The sequence below is a fragment of the Adiantum capillus-veneris genome, chromosome 22, assembly GCF_014529385.1.
Source record: "Adiantum capillus-veneris isolate H3 chromosome 22, ASM1452938v2, whole genome shotgun sequence".
Taxonomy (NCBI): Eukaryota; Viridiplantae; Streptophyta; class Polypodiopsida; order Polypodiales; family Pteridaceae; genus Adiantum; species Adiantum capillus-veneris.
The window spans coordinates 52,612,033-52,632,323 of NC_140952.1; positions in this window are offsets into that span (position 1 = coordinate 52,612,033).

The window sequence follows — 20,291 nt, forward strand, 5'->3', positions numbered from 1 at the left end:
CTTTGAGAAATTCATTGAAACATAGTCAAGCTTCTATATGCTAGTAAAATTTTGGGCTTTTTTACTGAAGTATTTATCTAAGCTTATTGTGCAAGGCTCAATTATGTTTCGGAACTAGAAATGTGAAATCAATTATTAGAAATGTTGTTTGAAGCTCTTGAATTTTTATCTGCATAATGCCAAGCAAAGTGGATAATCTAGCATGAATTATTCTTGTAAATATATAGAAATTTCATCTTGGCTGGAATGTCTTTGGCACCTTCAAGAAAGCCTACCAGAAAGCGGCTTTTTCTAAGAAAAGGAAAGCACCAACTAAAGAGGGAAAGGTTGTAGCCTTTACTTTTGAATCTACTCAAGTAGTCGATCGAGTTCACAGAAACACAGTCAATGAGGGTTTTGCTTTGGGCAATATTTCTACAGATATGACTTTTGAATCGTTCAATTACCTACAATGCCATACAAAGAATCTCCAGATTGTTCTAATTAAGCTATTTATCTTTTGAGAACTTGCTATTCAAATTGTAGAAGTCTAATCATGTTCCTTTACCTCTCCTCACTTTTTTCTTCTTCTCTGCCTCCTTGGAGCATACCGTAGGGGATCTAAGTGTTTCTCTAATTCAAATAGAACTTGTACAAGAGAAGAGATGTGGTGGATTTAAAAAAAAATTGTTTTCATGTATGCATACATTTTTTAATTTACTTTTTGTGTGCAATTGCAAAATTAACATGATCTTCCATTTTCTCCTCAAAACAAAACAAGTCTCAAAACACCTAAAACACTTCTAATAAACAAAGACAAAATAAAAGTCAAGGAGACGCCTTCTTAATATCGTGTTGTAAAATATGGTTCTCTTTATACATGTAGGAGCTATAACAATCAGGCTTTGATATAATATGAAGCTCTAACAACTAGTAATGCAAAAGACACTCTTTCTCTGCACATATGCTCTCTCTCTCTCTCTCTCTCTCTCTCTCTCTCTCTCTCTCTCTCTCTCTCTCTCTCATGATTAGGGCCAAGGCCTTAGTACCACATGACATTGTTTGGGCGGAGCTCGCTACTCCTCCATTGGTAGTGGAGGTACTCACTCGATCAGTTTCATTTATGCATAACGCTTGGGCTCTCCCTAGAGACAGATATGCTCGATTAGCACTAGAGTCTTCATGACAGCTGGCATTGCAGGGAGATAGATCATGTTGGTATGCGAAGATGGCATCTTGGTTTCAAGTACATGGCTTTAGTATGGACGCCGGCTACCCCCATTTCAGTACTCTTTGGATGCACCCTCCATCTCCCTCACCAGGGCAGAGATTAACAGGTTCATCAGACAGGACTTGGTTCAACACGATACGAAGAGGACATGAATACAATCTACACATGAGCTAGGTACAATATGACTTTCTATGGAGAGCATCTTCTCCAACTCACGGAGGATGGTTTTGTGATCATACCAAAATACATGGATACTCATCTATCCCACGGGATACGACGTGCTATTGGTCAGATACGCACATCCTCACATTAGCTAGCGATCGAGATAGGCAGATTTAGAGGAGTACCCGTTGAGTCCAGGATTTGTCAGATGTGCCAAATAGAACTAGAGACAGAGCTACATTACATATGTCACTACCCAGTATACTATGAGATATGAGGCCACTTTCATTGTCTATTCAAAGAGGGTTTTGGGCCACTTTTTAGAGTCATGAGATATCAGGATCAGAGATGCCTCTGATTATACTTACTGGAGATTCGGAAACACAGAGAGGATCTCTTGAAGAGGGGCACAATGACAGAGATCCGGAGACAGCGGAAGATTACAGATTTCTTTTAGTCATAGACAGAGGAGTTCGAGAAGCCCCCACAACATAACAACACGAGAGGCACCAGAGGCATACTGCTTGATCGGGCGATAGAGTTGGGGTGGTCCCGTAGCCCACGGATGAGGGCGCCCTCTCGACATTGATGCAGATTGTGACAGAGGATCCATACCATACTGGCGCGACATAGGAGCCATCCCGGATACTGATGTATAGTTTATGATGCCTCGACTGTCAGAGAGCTCCATTGTATCAGCTCACCCTTTGTATTCATTCCCCTTTGTATTAGCTTTCACCCCACCCCTACGTGCTATTTTCTTTTCAGTTCTTTGTACTTTTTGTACCCAGACCTGGTATTAGATTCACCACATGTAACCTTTTGGTCTCATAGGTCATTTTGGCCTTAAGACGTTAATATTACATTTCATTTCTCTCTCTCTCTCTCTCTCTCTCTCTCTCTCTTTCACACACACACACACACACGTTTTTTTTGTAAATTTGGTTTGATTAATTTACAAATGGGAAACCTCAAAGCGAGGAAAACCCACGAAAAGAAAGGGATACAAAAAGCAGCACTGTTAGGCTCCGAAGGCTAGAAACAGTCAAAGTAAATCCTGTAGGTATCAAGAGTGATGTCTCTAGTGTCATAAGCAAAATGCAGCGCTTGACTAAGAGATAATTTTAAATAGGGAAAGGGGTCAACATAAGTGCATTGGAACATTAAGGAGTTCCTATGGTGCCAGATGGCCTGCAGAGTCCAAAATTTGACCCAAGTGAAGAACACCGCAAACTGAGATTGTGGTGACTGGAGCATCCCAAAAAGCCAAAAGCGTTTGTGAAAAGAGCCGGAAGGAAAATGCAGTCGAAGAGCATTCGACCCTTGCTGAGTGAAGGCTCTGGAGTGGTGACAATACCACAATAAGTGTGGCATTGTCTCCTCAGCTTGAAGGCATCTGGGGTAGCAGGAAGGCGCAATATACCGAGCATGTAACACACTGCCAACAGGTAGAGCTCCCACCAAGGAGCGCCACAACAAAACACTTTCCTTCAAAGGTAAACGAGTCTGCCAAATGTGAGACAATATGTGTTGCAACCACAAAGATGACTCAGAAAGCAACCACAATTGATTACCATGATGCACAATCCATACATGAGATTGAAGGATGGCATAGACACTGCCAGCTGAGATGCAGTCCAATCTAGTAGTAGCCAGATTCCAATAAGAGAAGCGAGAGTCCACATCCAAAGGACGAATGGGTGAGTGATCAGCAAGCATCCTTTGAATTTCCCGCTAGAGAGGAGAATAGTGAGGACCCAACCGAAAGCGGGACACTGTATCAGCGAACGAAAGAACACAACCCAAGTAATCAAGCACCTGATGCACTTGACAGATTCCTTTTTGGGACAGAAAATATGCTTGGCGAGGAGACCGTTGAACCAAAGTTGAAGCGAAGGCCCTGCTCCAATGCAGACTCTCCAAACAGAGAGAGTTATCCACAGAGGATTGTCGACATTCTATGCCAAATGCGAAGTGACAACCTTCCAATCAACAATGAGAGAAGAAGTAAAGGGACATCCAGGAATGTGTCCTTCAAGCTTCCCAAAAACAACATCCCAATAAGTCGGTTTCCAATGACCAAAAGATGGGGTGACAATAAGCGTACACAAATGTGTGACCATGAGAGCCCAAGGTTGCTGCTGCTCCACCAAAACTGGCAACAACATAGCCAAAAGATGACGTCGTAGTCCAGAATATTCAACCCTCCAAGCCGCTTGGGAGAACACAGCTTATCCATAGATAGAATCCGAAGACCCTTCTTGCTAGACGAGGTCCGCCAAAAATGTTCTAAAATATTGGACATGAGGGACTGCAAGCGCAACCGAGACCAGGATAACAAAGGCAAGTAAAACTGCACATAAGCCACAAGAATGCATTGGACAATTCTGAGATGCACATGAAGTGGCTACGTGGACAATTTTTAATAATTTAACTTGGAATGCAGACATTGGAGCACCCAATCCAGTTTCCGCATAGCCGATACATTACAACCGAGCGGATAACCCAAATGGCGAACCAGAACATGTGGAGGAACAATCTCCCCAGGCCACAATATCTCATGGCAGTCACACTCTTTCAAAGCAATAGCTTGGATTTACAAAAGTTAACTTTGAGACCTGTTGCCGATCCAAACAAGTGAAGAGTATGCATAATTTGTTGTACATCATCATAGTGATTGCAAGGCATAAACAAAGAGTCACCGCATAGGCCTGACCAACAAACTGCCATCCGGAAGGTAAAGTCAGGCCATGAAGCCTATCAGTGGAAGTCAAGGAATCCAAATACATAAACAACGGGTGAGTAGCAATCGCATAAAGCAAAGCACTTAGAGGGCAGCCCTGCCTTACCAACCGTCCCAAAGGCCAAGATTTTGTAAGAGATCCATCCAGCAAGCCTGCAAAGGTTCTATGTACATACAAGAAAAGCACCACACGGGATAGCCTAGGCCCAAATCCCAAGTGTTGCATGGTATCCACAATATAATCCCAAAGAAAGTATCAAATGCCTTTTCGATGTCAACTTGCATGACCAAGACATCCTGTCGAGTATATTTTGCATATTGCATACCAATGATGACATTCGGGAGGTTATCAGTAATTTGACGTCGTGGAATGAAGCCGTATTGAGATTGATGCAAGTCTTCATGCAGAAAGCACTTGAGTCGGTTAGCCAGCATTTTTGCCATTGATTTATGTACCACATGCATGAGTGTAATAGGCCGCCAATGAGAGAATTCTTCACACAATGCATGCTTAGGCCTAATATCATCTTGAGTAAACCTTCTTTCCAAGAGGAGGGCACTTCTTGCTGTTCCCAAGCTGTATTCATCATGAACAACAGAGGCAACTTCAAATATTCCCAGAAAGACAAGAAAAATTACACAAAGAGACCATCCCAACCAGGAGCTCTCCATCGACCCAAATCAAGAAAACTGGCATATAATTCCGACTTAGTGAAAACAGCTTCCTTGTCTTGAGCCTGCTGCATTGAAAGAATGGGAGTAACATGCAATAGAAACATGTAATGTGCTTGGCAAGCTTCTCTCGTGGGAGAAGAAGGGGTCTCAAAAATCTTGCCATAATGAGAGTTTAGGGCTAGTGCTATCTCTCGGAAAGTGGAGGTCCGCTTTCTTGACGGTAATGATGCAAATGCTGGAAAACTTCTTTAGAAGCACATCCTTTATCTGCAAAATCCTGTTGACGAGCTCGAGTCTGCCATTGGGCCAATTTCCTCTCATCATTGTGCCGTAACATAGCGCAGACAGAAAACAGCTCAGTCATTTGAGTGTCAATAAGAGAAGAATGATTAGCCAAGTGCACTAATTTGCTACAAGCATCCTTTGAGTGATTAACCTGTTCCCTTAATTGTGACAAATAATCCCTGCCATAATCCTGGATAACACATTGAACACGCATAACAAAGCGGAACCAGGCTATGTCCATATCAACATACATCTGGGAGATCAAAGGCGGGATGATATCCACAATCATAGCGTGAAAAGACTCATGCTTGAGATAAGCATTAGTGACATGCAAAAGCCTCTTCTTGGGTAGGTGATCATTGACATCAAAAGAGCCAAAACAAAGTTTCAAGCATACAGGAAAATGATCCGAGAGACACATGGCAAAATCAATCCTCATCTCGCATACAAAGTCATCATATTGTTGCATGTGAAAAAGATACCAAAGATCCAGCCGAGCGTGATACATAGATTGAGCATTATGTTGAAAAGTGAATCCTTGATGAGTCGCATGCGAAAAGGGCCACAAATCAAGGCCATTACATGTCAGCAGAAATTGATTCCATGATTGTCGTTCCATATGAAGCATGTGAGAATGCACAGTAGTATTATCCGCAAGGTTTGGTACATTATTAAAATCCCCACGGAGAAATGCATTGGAACGCTAACAATAAGAGGAGATAGCACTCCACAAGCATGCCCTATCTGCAGAAGCTGTGTGTATGCATATAATCCTCCAAATTCGAAAACTTCCCCATTAACAATACAATATGGATGACCATCCATCTCCCAGCCGGGTCATTGAAAACCAAGGTCGGGAAGAGTTCATGTCAAACAAGTTTAAGCACTTCAGAATAGCCAGCTGATCTTGCATAAGCTATCCAGTAGCCCGCAAAGTAAGAAGTTTGCCTTGCAAATTAATGTTGGTTATGCTCTTGAAGAACCACAATGTCCGCTTTACATGTATGTACATAGTGCTAGGTAAGCCGCCACTTTCCGTGATTGCATAACTCATCCACATTATAGGAGATGCAGTTCAAAGAACTATGCATTCTGATATGGTATGTACAGTGGGCTAGGAAATGGGAGAAAACTCCATCGACACATCCTCTCCAGCTGTAGGTACCTGAGGAGGTGGGTCAAGACCTGGACTCGGATGATTAAAAATAAAGGCACCTTGCGATGAAGAGGATTCTCGTGTAACAACTTCCGTGTAAGAGCGGACCACCTTGTCCCAAGCTTCAGCCAAAGAAGTGTCATTACAAGGACGTGTTTTCTGAGCAACATTCTTTGAAGGGGGCACTATCCAAGTTTGAGAGGTTGAAACCTGTTCTTTTCCTTTGTCTTTAATATATGGAGAAGCAGAAAGTACAGACAATTGTAATTGTTTCCCTTTGCCTTTATTTGCCCTAGTTGTCGGGGAGGAGGTTAAAGCACCTTTGATTTGAACCTCAGTAGAAGATTTTGGAGGTGAGTGATGTTGAGGAGTAGGAACAGTTGAAGGCAATGGTTGCAGATTTGGTTCTGGACATTCGGACTGCATATGACCAAATTTGCCACAGCGGAAGCAAGAATTTGCAAATTTGCCCCATTCAAGCTTAAATAGACGCTTTCCAACCACTGCATCCCCGGGATCGATTGAAATACCTGCTGGCGTGGAGATATCTGTGTCCCACAGAATACAAAAACGGTTTGTGTTTGCGTCCAACTTAGGAGGGCAAATGACTTTGCCCAACTGAGCAGCCAACAAAGGAAGAAAGTGACACCAAGTGCGAGGAAAGTCGACCATCTTAACCCAGACGGGGCACTTGTGGCGAATGAGACTGTGATAGTCCTTGGTGAGAGCCTAGGGCAGTACATGAGTCATCTGCGTATTGAAGAACAAAGGAGACATTTCAAGCATAGCATCCCAAGCATCCATGTCGGCCAGCAAGACTTCATAGAACCCTCACACGCCAAAGTAAACCCCTCGGACTGCTTGTCGTTTGAGCAGGAAATCAACCCATTGGCGTACATCCTGAGCTGTAGGCATTCTACCCGGGAAAAAAAGAATCACCGCGTTAAGTGTATATTGAACAACATGATCCATAAGCTTCTGTATAGAGATGCGCACTTCCATGACGGGAGCAGATCCTTCCTAGGCTTGACGTGCATCCTCGAAGTCCTCATGCAAACATTCTTTGATAAGGATTAAAGTATCCATATCCGAAGATTCCATGGTTTTTCGACGCTTGTATATACACTGCTCAGCCAAAATCCATGCGAAGCTCTCTCTCTCACACACACACACACTCTTTTTTGGGGTTTTTGATATTTGACTGCTATAGAGACAGACATAGACACACACACACACACACACACAGGCTGGCTGTACAGGAATCCTAATGCTGGAAAACTTTCGGCCCCTCACACACACCACACACACAACAAATCTAACCAGCAGGTTCGTGACTTGTGTGCCCTGCTCTACTCTGCCTGTAGAGACGCTTGTAGCACTTGCTCACGTCACCTTAGGGGTTCTGTCCAGCTCGTCGGAGGTCACCTTGGGCAGGTCACGCAGAACCAAAGGACGTGTAGCAACAGAGCCCGCAGGGCAGGGTCGCACACATGAGCAACAACAACACGCGCACAGGGGGAGAATCAGCACGCGCGCAAGGCAGGCTCGAGCAGAGCAGGCTCACGCACCGACTCCACTCTCTCTCCACCACACACACACACCTCTCTCTCTCTCTCTCTCTCACACACACACACACACACACACACACACACACACACACACACACACACACACACACACACACACACACACATTTTCTTTGTAAATATATTTGATTAATTACTAGTGAGAAACCTCAAAGCGAGGAAAACCCACCGAAAGGGTAATGTACAAGGGGAAGAACACAGAACTACTCAGCTGTAGAGAGTAGCTAGAAACAGTCATGGGAAAGTCTATGTATCTCTACGGTGATATCACCAACTTCCAAAGCAAATCGTAACGATTGCCTAAGGGAAAGCTTGAAGAGTGGGAACGGGTCTGCATGAGTATGACGAAAGATGCAAGCATTACGCTGACTCCACAGGGTTCAATAAGCCCAGTATCTGACCCACATAAAGAAGAGCGCAAACCCACATATAGTGTCGATGAGAAAATGCCAAATACCCAGAACCGTTTGTGAAAAACAACCCTAGGAAAGCAGAGCCGCATACAGGCTGATACACGGAGAAGGAAGTCTCTAGTAACGCACCAATCCCACAACAAGTGGCAAATATCCTCTTTTGCATTGGAGCAACGGATGTAAGAGGAAGGGCGAATATGACGTGCCCTAAGAAAAGTGCCAATAGGAAGCACTCCAAGTAAACAACGCCAAAGAAACAGTCGCTCCTTCAATGGCAAATGGCTTTTCCACAAGGCACAGAGAAACTTCCTCCACTAGAGATCAGATTTGTGCATGTGCCAAAGAGCATTGCAATGATCAGCAAGCCATGATTGTGGTAGAAGAAGAGCATAAATTCGACCCGCATAAATATCTCGAAAAGGCGTTTCCCGAAGATCCCAATGAGACATGCGATCACCATCAAGTAAGGGCGAAACTGGCAAAAATTCAAGCAACATTCATTGAAGTTCTCTCCAAAACTGACGGTAATGCGTACCCAATCCAAAACGGCGGGCAGCGAAGGGAAACTCAAAAGTATATCCAGCCTCATCGACTACATCCTCAACCACACGAGTACCATGGCCAGAGAGAAAGTAAGCCTGGCGAGGGGAGCAGTCGACCAACGTAAGAGAAAATGCTCGGCTCTCCAAATGAATTGAATCACCTTCCTGCCGAGGATTCCATGAAAGATGAATCGTAACCTCTTTCCAGGCAGACACTAAAGTGGAAGCAAGAGGACATCTAGGAATGTACCCTTCCATCTTGCCGAAAACCACCTGCGAGATAGATGGTTGCCAATTGCCAAAAGAGGAAGTAATAACATGCTCATCAAGGTGTGCAAACATAAGAGTCCAAGGCTGAATTTGTTGCGCAAGTGTCGGCAACAACATAGCTTTCTGAGCAAGAACATGCCTGCGCAAATCCAAGATGTTAAGGCCACCCAAGCGTTTAGAAGTGCAAAGCTTCTCCATAGACATCAAGCACAAGCCTTTTTTGTGAGCATGTGTCCGCCACAGATGGGACATGATGTCCGACATAAGAGAATCAAGAGAACGACGAGGCCCATGCATCAATGACAAAAAGAACTAAACATAAGACAACAAAATGCTCTGAACAATTCGCAGACGAACATGTAATGGCCAAGTGGATAACTTCGAGTAGTGCAGTTTGACATTCAAACGCTTAATAAACCCAATCCACTTTCCTAGAATGAGTGACATTCCATCCAATTGGATAACCCAAATGCCTAGTAATCACATTTGGAGAAACAATCTCACCTGGCCACAGCAGAATGTGTCAATCACAAGAACGAAGAGGCAGAAGCTTCGATTTACAAAAGTTGACTTTAAGCCCAGTCGCAATGCCAAAAAGTTCCAAGGCTTCCATAATCACTTCGACGTCAACCGTATGATTACGAGGCATAAACAACGAATCATCTGCGTATGCGTGGCCAACAAAGGTATGACCCGAAGGTAACCGCAAACCATGAAGACGCTCAACAGAAGTCAAGTAATCAAGATAAATCAACAGCGGGTGAGTGGCTATAGCATATAAGAGAGCACTAAGAGGCCAGGATTCTATTAATTCGCCTTCCAAAATCTCGGAAGACGTGCTACATGCATACGAGAAATAAACCACATTTGCGAATTTAGGACCAAACCCTAGGCACCTCATCGTGGCAGCAATGAAATCCCACTATACAGTGTCAAAGGCCTTTTCAATATCAACTTGCAAAACCAACACATCTTGATAAGTGTACTTAGCATACTCCATCCCAATCATAACATTAGCCAAATTCTCCATAATCTGGCGACATGGAATGAAACCATATTGAGCTTGATGGAGTCCTGCAAAAAGATGGTCCTTTAGCGCGGTGCACCAGCATCTTAGCCAATATCTTGTAAATCATCAGTATCAATGTAATCGGGCGCCAGTGAGAGAATTGCTTGCAAAGTGCTTGCTTAGGCAATTTAAGTAAACCTTCTTTCCAAGATAGTGGCAAATCCTGTTTTTGCCATGCTGCATTTATCATGAAAAGCAACGGAAGTTCAAGAGCTTCCCAAAAGGAGAGGAAGAATTCCATAGTAAGCTCATCCCAACCAGGACACCGCCAACGGCCCAAAGCAAGCAAAGCACTATGCAATTCTGAGGCAGCGAATGGGTCCTCAAGGCGACATGCATACTGTGGGGATATGATCGGATGAACAAAGGAAAGTATCAATTGACACGCATGGCAAACAATCGAGGATGCTTGAAGGAGTAGCAAACACCTATCGATAACGCAAAACCATGGCATCAACAAGTTCTTACTTCGAAGAAGTCCAAACACCTGGGGAAAGCATAACCCGCTTGATTGCTTGCGAGACCCAAGAATGATGCAAATGCTTAAGAGATTGCTTCGAAGCACAACCTTTATCCATGAAAGCCTGTTGACGGGTACGTGTCTGCCATTTCGCAAGTTTACGCTTGTCATTATGCTGATTACACACACAAGCTTCGCACAACTCTAACATCTCAGAGTCAAACAAAGGTCGCAAATCAGCCAACACTTGCAACTGTTGACAAGCTTGCTTCGCATCCTTAATATCCCCCCAAGTGCACTGCATATAATGCGTGCCATAGTCATAAATGAAACTTTGCACCCTCATAACAAAGCGATACCAGGCAACATGAAGATCTAATTGCATGTGAGTAAGAAGCGGGGAATAATGTTAGATATCATGTCGCAAAAAGCCACATGAGTGAGATAGGCATTGTTAATATGTAGCATACGTTCCCTAGAAAGAGGTCGATCACAAAGAGACTGCCCAAAACTCACATTCAACAAAATAGGGTAATGATCAGATAACGGCAAGGTGTAATCGATGCTGGCCTCACACACAAAATCCTCATATTGTTGCAGATTAAGAAAATACCATCGATCCAACCACACTCGGTAAGAAGAGTGAGCAACATGCTAAAAAGTAAATCCAGAGACAATTGGGTGCCAATGCCGCCATAAATCAATCATTGAAGCAATAGCAAACAGATTATCCCATTCTAGCCTTTTCGCAGACAACATGTGCGAATCACCTGTGGTATTATCATGCATCGCAGGGTTATTATCAAAATCACTCCAAAGGAATGCATTTGAAGTCCACAAATGAGAAGAGATGTCTTACCATAGAGTAGCCCGTTGCCCAGATGTTGTATGCGCATAAACACCTCCAAATTCATAAACCTGATCGTTCAACAGGCATTGAACCACTATCTAGCGGCCTTGCGGATCATTGTACAAGAGAGCTGGTTGAAGCTCATGTTGAACCAGCATCAATAAACCTGAATAATCTTGCAAACCAGCATATGCGATCCAATAACCAGCAAAATAGGAACACTGATTCTATATTTGAAGATCCAAAAAACCACGAGGTTAACCACATGTAAAAGATTACATGGAGTTTGATCTAGAGATGTAGCTAGGTGAACATGAGATTGAGAGTGAGATAAAGCAAACATCAATGAGTTTCAACCATCCAACATTCTCTCCACACTCTCTTTTCCTCTCTCTAAGTAATTGTGTGTGTGTGTGTGTGTGTGTGTGTGAGAGAGAGAGAGAGAGAGAGAGAGAGAGAGAGAGAGAGAGAGAGAGAGAGAGGCAAGAAAGTGCAAACTTGTAGACCTTGTGTGATGAGAGATAGTGTTGGAACTTGGCAGGTGGAACCAAACCTAATCAAATTTCACAAAATTTTAAAGCTAAATGTGCTCGTAAGAAGGAAATTGGAGCGGTATCATCATCATCTTATTGTCCAACACACTATAATGAAGTAGGAGACCCATGTCTTTGGAGCATAAATTTTCATACCAAGAAATCATTCTTTAAAAGTGATATACCACACTTCATCATCATGACCATACACTTACTAAGCTTTGATTATGAATGATGATAGGAGAGAGTAACATTGAATCATGATAACCTTATACTATGGTGATGGATGAAGACTTCAAACATCAAATTAAATAGTGAAGTTGTAATAATTTATAACAACCCAAATTACTTTATGGCCATCAATTGCTAAAGCATGTTAATCTTTGAAAGATGATCTACTAAACTCACCTTTAAAATCTTGAGCCTATCTTGTCATCCGCACGGGGAGATAATCTACTAAACTCACCTTTAAATTCTTGAGCCTATCTTATCATCTGCACTTTGCACCTAAGGTAGTGATCCAATTTAGCTCCCACTCCCTTCGATATGAAACATGGTATTGAGACATTTGGGAAGTGTTCTCCATTATTGTGCATACACTATACCCCTTGCAGGTTTAGTAGGTTTAACTTCTTACCCAACTTAAATGCTCGACTTTAATCACATTCAAACTTGCTTTCCTCACATTTGTAGCCTCCCAGTTACTTCATGGATGCTCAATTGTCACCCTCATCTGCATAATCCTCAAGCATCAAGAGCCATTAGTCAACCTAGAATAAAGTGTTTTTGACATGTTTGATTTGGTCCCATAGGTCATATTATCACCTTTGACAATACTCTGTGTGTGTGTGTGTGTACGTGTGTTAATATGTGTGCATGCGTGTGTGTATATATGGGAGATAGGAGTAACCTCATATATTTATATATATTTTACTTTATGTTGCTATATGGGATCATTCTCTCTCTCTCTCTCTCTCTCTCTCACTCTCACACACACACACACACACACACACACACACACACACACAGACACATTTTTTGGCTCTATGGGATCTTGGAGCAGCACTCCCTCCCTCATCCTCCTCCTCCCCACCCGCCCCCGCCCCCGCCCCCGCCCCTCTGTGTGTGTGTGTGTGTGTGTGTGTGTGTGTGTGTGTGTGTGTGTGTGTGTGTCTTATAAGGTTTTCTCTTAAATGAAGCAATGAGTGACAACACACGGAGGGTCTCTCCTTCCATGAAAAATTTAAGTTGTTTTCATATATAGTTTAGATGTGTAAATTTTCTCCCTACTACATGTGTTTTACTTGTGTATGTAAGTTTGTATGTATGCATGTTGTAACAATAGACAAGTTGCAACAATGCATAGGAGTCTCTTGAACTACAAAGCGTCCAATTGATTAAGTTTGAGACTTGAAAATTGCAAGTGTATGCTAAATATTTGATAAGGAACAAAATGGTACAAGAGGGTGCATTAATGCTAATATTTAAAGCATTCAAGTTCTTCTCTTATAGCCTTCTATGCTTGTCCCTTCATGCAAATTAGTTGGGAGGAACAATGGTCAAAGGGGAGAATTCCATGAGTGAGGGTAAAGTATAAAGATCTCACTATCACACGATTAACAAGGAAAATTCTAATAGCAAACAAAGCTTATGAACCACACACAATTCAAAGTGGATTTTTACATTAATCTTTAAAGCATAGCTAAAGTTAGATCACTTAAGTATGCACACTTCCACAAGACTCCCCCTTAATATTCCAAAATGCCGCTATAATTAAGCTTTGATTAAGAGCTAAAGTTAGATTAATATAGGATGTGACCACTTAGGTATGCACATGCTCAATAAGGCACTCACAAGATTAATATTCCAAAATTCCACTTTAATCAAGCTTTAATTCAGAGCTAAAGTTAGATGAATATAGTATGTGACCACTTAAGTATGCACATGCTCAATAAGGCACTCACAAGATTCCCACTTAATATTGTAAAATGCTTATGTGAGGACAAAAGCTTAAGAGATATTTTAAACTACAAGCAATTCCATACCACATTGTTTTTATTTCAAAAGATACCCCCACACAGAACCACATCAAAGATACTTTTGACCAAAAAGAGTAGCTTTGCCCCAAAAAAGAAAAAAAAAAAACGTGGTTTAATCTTCACGGCGTGCAACAACACATTGAAAGATACATTCGGCAATAACACCCAAAAAAGCCCAAGAAAGTATAGAGATATAGACACGTCAAGATTCCTTATTGGCCTCCTTATTGCCTAATCGTTGATACATACTGGCAGCTTATTGATTTGTTCAATAGATGCCCCCGAATCTCATCCCTAGGTCACAACCTTGGAATTGATTTCCTTTGCCCTTTAAAAGGACAATCAAAGAATTCAAACTCAGACAGACACGACGGTAATCGTCAATGGTCAATCTCTGTAACTTGCACACCAAGCATGTGATCTTGCCTTGCAACGCAACCCTGTAAATAAGAGAAAAGTTCCTAAATCCCTACACGTTTACTACTGCTACGTCTGTCGCCCTCTAGCTCTACGTGCAGCCTGCTTATGTGCCTGCTGTGTCATCTGCACCTGCTCATTCGCTCCTGCTCTATGCATGTTGCGATGCCCACCACCTGCCATTAGCCCCTGCGAAAGGGATCTCATTTGATTCGCCTCATTGTTCAAGTTTTTTACAGTCGGAACCCGCTACTACTCCTAAGCTTGCAAATTGCTTGGACGTTAGATTGTCAAGTGTGTTGAAGGATAATGACATTTCAAATTGTGTCGTGAGAAAGCAATTTGGTCTTACGCATTGAAATTGGTTCACATGTTTCTTAGAGTCTCTTCTCGCATAACACAACGGGAGGCTGGAGGAAGAGCCTTTCTCATGTACCATAACCCTAATAGGTGGTCACACAAGCTAATCAAGTCTGCAATTGAAGTGCCCGCATGATCTCATTTATTTCGGTTTTGGGCAAAAAGGGGATTTGTAAACCTCATTGCACTACAAAATTTCACTTTGAAGCAACATTTTGTAGGGGCTGGAGTGGTTGTGTGGAGCTGCTCTTTGCACTGCAAGCGCTTGGCAAGATTAGTATATCACATGCTTACAAAACCTCAATGTCTTGCATGCACTAGGTGGAACGCAGCTGTTAGAACACACACACACACACACACACACACACACACACAATTTTTTTTTTGTAAATCTATTTGATTAATTTACTAGTGGGAAACCTCAAAGCGAGGAAAACCCACCGAAAGGGTAACGTACAAGGTGAAGAACACAGAACTACTCAGCTGTACATAGTAGCTACAAACAGTCATAGCCAATGTATCTCTGCGGTGATATCACCAACTTCCAAAGCAAATCGTAATGATTGCCTAGGGGAAAGCTTGAAGAGTGGGAACGGGTCTGCATGAGTATGACGAAACATGCAAGCATTACGCTGACTCCACAGGGTTCAATAAGCCCAGTATCTAATCCACATAAAGAAGAGCGCAAATCACTATAGTGTCCATGAGAAAATGCCAAATACCAGATACCTAGAACCGTTTGTGAAAAACAACCCCAGGAAAGCAGAGCTGCATATACAGGCCGATACACGGCGAAGGAAGTTCTAGTAATGCAGCAATCCCACAACGAGTGGCAAATATCATCTTCTGCATTGGAGAAATGGACGCAAGAGGAAGGGTGAATATGACGCACCCTAAGAAAAGTGCCAACAGGAAGCACTCCAAGCAAACAGCGCCAAAGAAACAGTCACTCCTTCAACGGCACATGGCTTTTCCACAAGGCAGAGAGAAGCTTGCTCCACCAGAGATCAAATTTGTGCATGTGCCAAAGAGCATTGCAATGATCAGCAAGTCATGATTGTGGTAGAAGAAGAGCATAAATTCGATCCGCAGAAATATCTCGAAAAGGCGTTTCCCGAAGATCCCAATCAGACATGCGATCACCATTAGGTAAAGGCGAAACTGGCAAAAGTCAAGCAACATACATTGAAGTTCTCTCCAAAACTGACGGTAATGCGTACCCAATCCAAAACGGCGAGTGACGAAGGGAAACTCAAAAGTATATCCAGCCTCATCGACTACAGCCTCAACCACACGAATACCACGGCCAGAGAGAAAGTAAGCCTGGCGAGGGGAGCAGTCGACCAATGTAAGAGAGAATGCTTGCCTCCAATGGAGGCTCTCCAAACGAATTGAATCACCTTCCTACCGAGGATTCCATGAAAGATGAATTGTAACCTCTTTCCAGGAAGACACTAAATCGGAAGCAAGAGGACATCCAGGAATGGAACCCTTCCATCTTGCCGAAAAACACCTCCCAGATAGTGATTGCCAATGGCCAAAAGAGGAAGTAACAACATGCTGACCAAGGTGTGCAAACATAAAAGTCCAAGGCTGAATTTGTTGCGCAAGTGTCGGCAACAACATAACTTTCGGAGCAAGAACACGCCTGCGCAAATGCAAGATGTTAAGGCCACCCAGGCGTTTAGGAGTGCAAAGCTTCTCCATAGACATCAAGCACAAGCCTTTTTTGTGAGCATGAGTCTGCCACAGATGGGACATGATGTCCGACATAAGAGAATCATGACAACAACGAGGCCAATTCATCAACAACAAAAAGAACTGAACATAAGCCAACAAAATGCTCTGAACAATTCGCAGACGAACATGTATGGCCAAGTGGATAACTTCCAAGAGTGGAGTTTGACATTCAAACATTGGATAACCCAATCCACTTTCTAAGAATGGGTGACATTCCAACCAATTGGATAACCCAAATGCCTAATGATCACGCTTGGAGAAACAATCTCAACTGGTCACAGTAAATTGTGCCAATCACAAGAACAAAGAGGCAGAAGTTTTGATTTACAAAAGTTGACTTTAAGCCCAGCCGCAATGCCAAAAAGTTCCAAAGCTTCCATAATCACTTGAACATCAGCCTTTTGATTACGAGGCATAAACAACGAATCATCTGCGTATGCCTGGCCAACAAAGGTACGACCCGAAGGTAACCCAAATGCCTAATGATCACGTTTGGAGAAACAATCTCACCTGGTCACAGTAAATTGTGCCAATCACAAGAACGAAGAGGCAGAAGTTTTTATTTACAAAAGTTGACTTTAAGCCCAGCCGCAATGCCAAAAAGTTCCAAAGCTTCCATAATCACTTCGACATCAGCCTTTTGATTACAAGGCATAAACATCGAATCATCTGCGTATGCCTGGCCAACAAAGGTACGACTCGAAGGTAATCGCAAACCATGAAGACCCTCAATAGATGTCAAGTAATCAAGATAAATCAACAACAAATGAGTGGCTATAGCATACAACATAGCACTAAGGGGGAAACCCTGCCTGACCGAACAGCCAAGAGGCCAGGATTCTGTCAGTTCTCCTTCCAGGATCCCTGAAGATGTGCTACATGCATACAAGAAATAAGCCACATTTGCGAATTTAGGACCAAACCCTAGGCACCTCATTGTGGCAGCAATGAAATCCCACTATACAGTGTCAAAGGCCTTTTCAATATCAACTTGCATAACCAGCACATCCTAATGAGTGTACTTAGCATACTCCGTCCCAATCATAACATTAGCCAAATTGTCCATAATCTAGCAACGTGGAATGAAACCATATTGAGGCTGATGGAGTCCTGAAAAAGATGGTCCTTAATGCGGTGCACCAGCATCTTAGCCAATATCTTGTAAATCACTAGCATCAATGTAATCTGGCGCCAGTGAGAGAATTGCTCGCAAAGTGCTTGCTTAGACAACTATTTAAGTAAACCTTGTTTCCAAGACAGTGGCAAAACACCATTTTAGATAATTTGGGAAAATCCCGTTTCCCAAATTCTAAACGTGTATGCTAGGATTGTGTTATTTTATGATTTCTAAGCTCTAGTTGCCTTTAATTTAGATAAATTATCATGATTGTATGAGTCTATTTTAATTTCTCTACTATAAAATTTAAGAATAAACCTCCAATATAGTTCTTGGAAAGAGGATTTGATGACGTCAATGCTTTTCAAAATTCAACAAATGCTTCTAGAAGTAGCTTCTCAAAAAATGAGGTGTCAAAAAAACCAATTGATATGATTTTAAAGAAGCATATAGATTGATTACAGCAATTAAAAGAGATAATATGTAAAGACAAATACTATTAAACACTCTTGTCATAAATTTGGTGACCTTAATCCATGTATAACAAAATACTTGGCCATGGTTTTGTATCATGCTATCAAGTTTTAAATACACGATAATTTAAACAACATTTAAACTAATATTTCACACTTAAAAAGTCAAAACAATAATATAGAGTATCCTATGGCTATAAGACCATGAGATGCCATCTATTGCACCTATGGCCTTAAGGCCATATAGTGCTCTTTGTAGACATATCTATGACTTTAAGATAATCCAAAATATGTCTCTTTATGACCTAAAGGCCATAGGGTTAGGATTATTAGCTAGTCTCAACGTATAAAGAGATCCAGTGCTTCAAAGCCATATGGGACTTTATTTATGTGCCACCCTATGTCCCTAAGGCTGTAGGTTGTCTTAGGGCCACAAGATGTTGTTTATACCAATAAGAAACCCTTCTATGCTCTATGTTGGCACTCTATGTCCCCAGACGCACAAGGTGTGCCTCGTATGCTAGTTAGAAACCCTTTATTCTATATGTTGTCACCATATGTCCTTAGACCATAGGGTGCCCTCTGTGCTAGTAAGAAATCCTATATAGTCTATGTTTGCACCCTATGGACCTAGGGCCACAAGGTACCCTCTATGCATCATGAGAAATCCTCTATGCTCAATATTGAGACCATGTGGCCTCAAAGCCATAGGATATCCTCTATGGTAGTGAGAAAAACCCTCTATGCTCTATGTTCATAAACATTAAAAAAATCTAAATAATAATATAGAGTATCCTATAGCCCTAAGACCATAAGATGTCATCTATTGCACCTATAATTCCATTTGGTATTTTATTTAACTATACAAAGTTAAATGAGACACTTACTTAGATAAACTATCATAATTCTAACTTTGAATTTGTTTCTTGACATAAAACTACAAAATAAAAACTCTTAATATAAGTTTGTGCCAAAGAATCTATGTTAAGATGAATATTTTTTACATCAAGTACATGCTTTAAAACTTCACTCAAAGGTAATTTTAGAGATGGTGTCTCAAAAAAGGAGATGTTTAAAAACACCATTTGATGTGAATAATACGAATTGTATACATTGATTATGTCAAAATAGTATAAAGTATAGACACAAAGATTACCACCAACTTGATAGTTTCATAAAAATGATGGTCTTCATCGCATGTACAACAAAGTATTAACTAGAAAGAGTATGATATCTCCAAGATTGAGGGTGTTCAAAAAACACCGTTTTGTAACACTACCAAATGTTAAGAACATTCTGATTGTTTGGATCCCTTAATAAAGACAATTACTAAGAAGAAAAAGTTAACAATAACATAGAAGCATCAAACAATGAAACCAAAGAACTTGAATGAGAGAAGTCTCCTCACAATAGGATACCCTTCATTAAAAAATAGGTTAAATATTTTTCAAGATATCCCACAACATTCCATCAAGTTTAAAATTTGAAAAGTACACAATGCCAAATACTTGGGACTATCCACATAACCATGGAACAATTTCATCTTTTAAAAAACTTTGAAGCAATTGAGTAGGTTGGTTCCAAAACTTTGGAAAAATCATATAAGTTCCTTGCATATTCCACATCACTCGATATGGACTATCATCAAGTATTATAGTGTTTCCCCCATCTAAATAATCAAATAGCTTCCATATGGTCGAAAGATTTTTGTGATAGGCTCTTTTGTAACCGATCATGAAATTTGAATTTTGGCAGCACCTATTATCCATAATCATCTTGAATTTGTGACTTTGTGTAGGAAAACATGTCTTGATTATGTGTTGAGCTTTTTGTAAATGATGGCAGCTCCAAATCCAAATCTCAAAGAACTCAAAGCAAAATCTTAAGAAATACTCTGCATTTGGACGCACCGCATACACCTCATTGTTATCTTCTACAATGCACATGTACTTGGTCCAGGTTGGCCTTGATTGAAGCTCAAATGTTGCAAGAAGCACACCCTCTAAATCCAAGATAAACGTTCTTTTCTCCTGTTTGAAAGATGTTGGTAGATAATGAAACCATTGCTCTTGGTTTGAATGTGATATTTGATGTAATATGAAAGGGAGATCCTCTATTTTGTGATAATCTAATAGAAAAACATTTTTTCCTAGAAGCCCTGAAACGATTTAAAAAAAAAAAGTTAATATAG